A 7,994-nucleotide genomic window follows, 5' to 3' on the forward strand; every position below is an offset into this window, starting at 1 on the left:
CTCAAACACTTCTCTAGAGCTCCCTTCCCTTCTCTCCCTCAAATTCTCTTAGTTTCCTTTCTAGTTTTCAATTGTTGTAATGAAATATTTGTGCTGAAATTCTCCTTAAGTTTTTCAAGTTCTACTTTACTTTTATTTGTAATGTACATTCTTTCTTAAGTATTCAAGTTTAATTAGTTTCCAAGTTTCAATTATGATTTTTGTTCTTATTCATTATGCTTATAAGTTAATATGCTAGTTTGAATGATTGATCACCATTTAGGCTTGCATGTTAGCTATCTTGGTTTGAATTAAGAGTAGACACCATGCTTTAATTCGAATTGAACTATGAATAGGAAGAGTATGTATGGACATTCGACAACAGGGATTAGATACATGCTTGGTTGTTTAAATTGTTCTTCTATGCTTAATGGGTTCCTAATGCTTAATTTTAGGTTAGACAACAAATGATCAAATTAGGGAATTAGGAACACAAGGTTATGACCAAACACCATGGCTTAATCATACTTTAGCTAGAATCAATCCGTTAATCTAATTGAACTTGGGAACTTATTTGGTTGAGTTATTTTCATTTTTCTTGTTTTATTTATTTTCTTTTTCATTTCTGTTTTGTGTAGGGGAAATGAATTGGATCATTCAATCACCAATCCTCGTGGGATCGACATCGCACTTACATATGCTATACTACCAAACGGCTCGTGCACTTGCGAGTATCACAAGTTGAGGATGCAGCTGAATCCATTTTGATGCAGCTGAATCGAAGCAACAGAGTCATTTGGTAAGTTTTGGGTGAAATCCAATCGCTAGAAGTATGGAATACACCAACCACTGCAATTAGGAACGAACTGCCGTTGAACTTGAATTGTCCAATTTGGAACACCTATTGATTTCAGATCGAGCCCAAAACTTGGGCAACATCATAATATGGTGGGAGGAGTCATTTGGTTAGTTTTGAGTGAAATCCAACCGCTAGAAGTATGGAATACACCAACCACTCCAATTAGGAACGAACTGCCGTTGAACTTGAATTGTCCAATTTCTCACACCTATTGATTTCAGATCGAGCCCGAAACTTGGGCTACATCATAATATGGTGGGAGGAGTCATTTGGTGAGTTTTGAGTGAAATCCAATCGCTAGAAGTATGGAATACACCAACCACTCCAATTAGGAACGAACTGCCGTTGAACTTGAATTGTCCAATTTCTCACACCTATTGATTTCGGATCGAACCCCAAATTTGTGCAAGACCACAATATGGTGGGAGGAGTCATTTGGTGAGTTTTGAGTGAAATCCAATCGCTAGAAGTATGGAATACACCAACCACTCCAATTAGGAACGAACTGCCGTTGAACTTGAATTGCCCAATTTGGAACACCTATTGATTTCGGATCGAGCCCAAAAGTTGGGCAAAATCATAATATGGCGGGAGGAGTCATTTGGTGAGTTTTGTGTGAAATCCAATCGCTAGAACTATGGAATACACCAACCACTCCAATTAGGTACGAACTGCCGTTGAACGTGAATTTTCCAATTTCTCACACCTATTGATTTCGGATCGAACCCCAAACTTGGGCAACATCATAATATGGTGGGAGGAGTCATTTGGTGAGTTTTGAGTGAAATCCAATCGCTAGAAGTATGGAATACACCAACCACTCCAATTAGGAACGAACTGCCGTTGAACTTGAATTGTCCAATTTCTCACACCTATTGATTTCGGATCGAACCCCAAATTTGTGCAAGACCATAATATGGTGGGAGGAATCATTTTGTGAGTTTTGAGTGAAATCCAATCGCTAGAAGTATGGAATACACCAACCACTCCAATTAGGAACGAACTGCCGTTGAACTTGAATTGTCCAATTTGGAACACCTATTGATTTTGGATCGAGCCCAAAAGTTGGGCAAAATCATAATATGGTGGGAGGAGTCATTTGGTGAGTTTTGTGTGAAATCCAATCGCTAGAAGTATGGAATACACTAACCACTCCCGTTAGGAACGAACTGCTGTTGAACTTGAATTGTTCAATTTCTCACACCTATTGATTTCGGATCGAACCCCAAGGTTCGGTAACATCATAATATGGTGGGAGGAGTCATTTGGTGAGTTTTGAGTGAAATCCAATCACTAGAAGTATGGAATACACCAACCACTCCAATTTGGAACGAACTGCCGTTGAACTTGAATTGTTCAATTTGGAACACCTATGGATTTCGGATCGAGCCCAAAAGTTGGGCAAAATCATAATATGGTGGGACGAGTCATTTGGTGAGTTTTGTGTGAAATCCAATCGCTAGAAGTATGGAATACACCAACCACTCCAATTAGGAACGAACTGCCGTTGAACTTGAATTGTCCAATTTCTCACACCTATTGATTTCGGATCGAACCCCAAATTTGTGCAAGACCATAATATGGTGGGAGGAGTCATTTGGTGAGTTTTGAGTGAAATCCAATCGCTAGAAGTATGGAATACACCAACCACTCCAATTAGGAACGAACTGTCGTTGAACTTGAATTGTCCAATTTGGAACACCTATTGATTTCGGATCGAGCCCAAAAGTTGGGCAAAATCATAATATGGTGGGAGTAGTGATTTGGTGAGTTTTGTGTGAAATCCAATCGCTAGAAGTATGGAATACACCAACCACTCCAATTAGGTACGAACTGCCGTTGAACTTGAATTGTCCAATTTCGCACACCTATTGATTTCGGATCGAACCCCAAACTTGGGCAACATCACAATATGGTGGGAGGAGTCATTTGGTGAGTTTTGAGTGAAATCCAATCGCTAGAAGTATGGAATACACCAACCACTCCGATTAGGAACGAACTGCCGTTGAATTTGAATTGTCCAATTTCTCACACATATTGATTTCGGATCGAACCCCAAATTTGTGCAAGACCATAATATGGTGGGAGGAGTCATTTGGTGAGTTTTGAATGAAATCCAATCGCTAGAAGTATGGAATACACCAACCACTCCAATTAGGAACGAACTGCCGTTGAACTTGAATTGTCCAATTTCTCACACCTATTGATTTTGGATCGATCCCAAAAGTTGGGCAAAATCATAATATGGTGGGAGGACTCATTTGGTGAGTTTTGTCTGAAATCCAATCGCTAGAAGTATGGAATACACCAACCACTCCCGTTAGGAACGAACTGCTGTTGAACTTGAATTGTTCAATTTCTCACACCTATTGATTTCACATCGAACCCCAAACTTGGGCAACATCATAATATGGTGGGAGGAGTCATTTGGTGAGTTTTGAGTGAAATCCAATCGCTAGAAGTATGGAATACACCAACCACTCCCGTTAGGAACGAACTACTGTTTAACTTGAATTGTTCAATTTCTCACACCTATTGATTTCGGATCGAACCCCAAACTTGGGCAACATCATAATATAGTGGGAGGAGTCATTTGGTGAGTTTTGAGTGAAATCCAATCGCTAGAAGTATGGAATACACCAACCACTCCAACTAGGAACGAACTGTCGTTGAACTTGAATTGTCCAATTTCTCACACCTATTGATTTCGGATCGAGCCCCAAACTTGGGCAACATCATAATACGGTGGGAGGAGTCGTTTGGTGAGTTTTGAGTGAAATCCAATCGCTAGAAGTATGGAATACACCAACCACTCCAATTTGGTACGAACTGCCGTTGAACTTGAATTGTCCAATTTCTCACACCTATTAATTTCGGATTGAGCCCCAAACTTGGGCAACATCATAATATGGTGGGAGGAGTCGTTTGGTGAGTTTTCTGTGAAATCCAATCGTTAGAAGTATGGAATACACCAACCACTCCAATTTGGTACGAACTGCCGTTGAACTTGAATTGTCCAATTTGGAACACCTATTGATTTCGGATCGAGCCCCAAACTTGGGCAACATCATAATATGGTGGGAGGAGTCATTTGATGAGTTTTGAGTGAAATCCAATCGCTAGAACCAACCACTCCAATTAGGAACGAACTGCCGTTGAACTTGAATTGTCCAATTTCTCACACCTATTGATTTCGGATCGAGCCCCAAACTTGGGCAACATCATAATATGGTGGGAGGAGTCATTTGGTGAGTTTTGAGTTAAATCCAATCGCTAGAAGTACGGAATACACCAACCACTCCAATTAGGAACGAACTGCCGTTGAACTTGAATTGTCCAATTTCTCACACCTATTGATTTCGGATCGAGCCCAAAACTTGGGGAACATCATAATATGGTGGGAGGAGTCATGTGGTGAGTGAAATCCAATCGCTAGAAGTATGGAATACACCAACCACTCCAATTAGGAACGAACTGCCGTTGAACTTGAATTGTCCAATTTCTCACACCTATTGATTTCGGATCGAGCCCCTAACTTGGGGACTATTATAATTTGGTGCGAGGAGTCATTTGGTGAGTTTTGAGTGAAATCCAATCGCTAGAAGTATGGAATACACCAACCACTCCAATTAGGAACGAACTGCCGTTGAACTCGAATTGTCCAATTTCTCACACCTATTGATTTCGGATCGAGCCCAAAACTTGGGAAACGTCATAGTATGGTGGGAGGAGTCATTTGGTGAGTTTTGAGTGAAATCCAACCGCTAGAAGTATGGAATACACCAACCACTCCAATTAGGAACGAACTGCCGTTGAACTTGAAATGTCCAATTTCTCACACCTATTGATTTCGGATCGATCCCCAAACTTGGGCAACATCATAATATGGTGGGGGGAGTCATTTGGTGAGTTTTGAGTGAAATCGAATCGCTAGAAGTATGGAATACACCAACCACTCCAATTAGGAACGAACTGTCGTTGAACTTGAATTGTCCAATTGCTCACACCTATTGATTTCGGATCGAGCCCCAACCTTGGGCAACATCATAATATGGTGGGGGGAGTCGTTTGGTGAGTTTTGAGTGAAATCCAATCGCTAGAAGTATGGAATACACCAACCACTCCAATTAGAAAAGAACTGCCGTTGAACATGAATTGTCCAATTTCTCACACCTATTGATTTGGGATCGAGCCCAAAACTTGGGCAACATCATAATATGGTGGGAGGAGTCATTTGGTGAGTTTTGAGTGAAATCCAATTACTAGAAGTACGGAATACACCGACCACTCCAATTAGGAACGAACTGCCGTTGAACTTGAATTGTCCAATTTGGAACACCTATTGATTTCGGATCGAGCCCCAACCTTGGGCAACATCGTAATATGGTGGGAGGAGTCGTTTGGTGAGTTTTGAGTAAAATCCAATCGCTAGAAGTATGGAATACACCAACCACTCCAATTAGGAACGAACTGCCGTTGAACATGAATTGTCCAATTTCTCACACCTATTGATTTCGGATCTAGCCCAAAACTTGGGAACCATCATAATATGGTGGGAGGAGTCATTTGGTGAGTTTTGAGTGAAATACAATTGCTAGAAGTATGGGATACACCAACCACCCCAATTTGGAACGAACTGCCGTTGAACTTGAATTGTCCAATTTCTCACACCTATTGATTTTGGATCGAGCCCAAAACTTGGGCAACAACATAATATGGTGGGAGGAGTCATTTGGTGAGTTCTGAGTGAAATCCAATCGCTAGAAGTATGGAATACACCAACCACTCCAATTAGGAACGAACTGTCGTTGAACTTGAATTGTCCAATTTCTCACACCTATTGATTTCGGATCGAGCCCTAAACTTTGGCAACATCATAATATGGTGGGAGAAGTCATTTTGGGAGTTTTGTGTGAAATCCAATCGTTAGAAGTATGGAATACACCAACCACTCCAATTTGGTACGAACTGCCGTTGAACTTTAATTGTCCAATTTGGAAAACCTATGGATTTCGGATCGAGCCCCAAACTTGGGCAACATCATAATATCGTGGGAGGAGTCATTTGGTGAGTTTTGAGTGAAATCCAATTGCTAGAAGTATGGAATACACCAACCACTCCAATTTGGAACGAACTGCCGTTGAACTTGAATTGTCCAATTTCTCACACCTATTGATTTCGGATCGAGCCCAAAACTTGGGCAACATCATAATATGGTGGGAGGAGTCATTTGGTGAGTTTTCAGTGAAATCCAATCGCTAGAAGTATGGAATACACTAACCACTCCAATTAGGAACGAAATGCCGTTGAACTTGTATTGTCCAATTTGGAACACCTATTGATTTCGGATCGAGCCCAAAACTTGGGCAACATCATAATATGGTGGGAGGAGTCATTTGGGGAGTTTTGAGTGAAATCCAATCGCTAGAATTATGGAATACACCAACCACTCGAATTAGGAACGAACTGCCGTTGAACTTGAATTTTCCAATTTCGAACTCCTATTGATTTCGGATCGATCCCAAAACTTGGGCAACATCATAATATGGCGGGAGGAGTCATGTGGTGAGTGAAATCCAATCGCTAGAAGTATAGAATACACCAACCACTCCATTTAGGAACGAATTGGCGTTGAACTTGAATTGTCCAATTTCTCACCACTATTGATTTCGGATCGCGCCCCAAACTTGGGGAACATCATAATATGGTGGGAGGAGTCATTTGGTGGGTTTTGAGTGAAATCCAATCGCTAGAAGTATGGAATAAACCAACCACTCCAATTCGGAACGAACTGCCGTGAAACTTGAATTGTCCAATTTGGAACACCTATTGATTTCGGATGGAGCCCAAAACTTGGGCAACATCATAGTATGGTGGGAGGAGTCATTTGGTGAGTTTTGAGTCAAATCCAATCGGTAGAAGTATGGAATACACCAACCACTCCAATTAGGAACGAACTGCCGTTGAACTTGAATTGTCCAATTTCGAACTCCTATTGACTTCGGATCGAGCCCAAAACTTGGGCAACATCATAATATGGTGGGAGGAGTCATTTGGTGAGTTTTGAGTGAAATCCAAGCGGTAGAAGTATGGAATACACCAACCACTCCAATTAGGAACGAACGGGCGTTGAACTTGAATTGTCCAATTTCTCACACCTATTGATTTCGGATCGAGCCCCAAACTTGGGCAACATCGTAATATGGTGGGAGGAGTCATTTGGTGAGTTTTGAGTGAAATCCAATTGCTAGAAGTATGGAATACACCAACCACTCCAATTAGGAACGAACTGCCATTGAACTTGAATTGTCCAATTTCTCACACCTATTGATTTCGGATCGAGCCCCAAACTTGGGGAACATCATGATATGGTGGGAGGAGTCATTTGGTGAGTTTAGAGTGAAATCCAATCGCTAGAAGTATGGAATACACCAACCACTCCAGTTAGGAACGAACTGCCGTTGAACTTGAATTGTCCAATTTCTCACACCTATTGATTTCGGATCGAGGCCCAAACTTGGGCAACATCGTAATATGGTGGGAGCAGTCATTTGGTGAGTTTTGAGTGAAATCCAATCGCTAGAAGTATGGAATACACCAACCACTTCAATTTGGAACGAACTGCCGTTGAACTTGAATTGTCCAATTTCGAACACCTATTTATTTCGGATCGAGGCCAAAACTTGGGAAACATCATAATGTGGTGGGAGGAGTCATTTGGTGAGTTTTGAGTGAAATCCAATCGTTAGAAGTATGGAATACACCAACCACTCCAATTAGGAACGAACTGCCGTTGAACTTGAATTGTCCAATTTCTCACACCTATTGATTTCGGATCGATCCCCAAACTTGGGCAACATCATAATACGGTGGGAGGAGTCATTTGGTGAGTTTTGAGTGAAATCACATCGCTAGAAGTATGGAATACACCAACCACTCCAATTAGGAATGAACTGCCGTTGAACTTGAATTGTCCAATTTCTCACACCTATTGATTTCGGATCGAGCCCCAAACTTGGGGAACATCATAATATGGTGGGAGGAGTCTTGTGGTGAGTGAAATCCAATCGGTAGAAGTATGGAATACACCAACCACTCCAATTAGGAACGAACTGGCGTTGAACTTGAATTGTCCAATTTCTCACACCTATTGATT

The sequence above is a fragment of the Prunus avium genome, chromosome 3 (genome assembly GCF_965620075.1).
Source record: "Prunus avium chromosome 3, drPruAviu1.hap1.1, whole genome shotgun sequence".
Classification (NCBI taxonomy): domain Eukaryota; kingdom Viridiplantae; phylum Streptophyta; class Magnoliopsida; order Rosales; family Rosaceae; genus Prunus; species Prunus avium.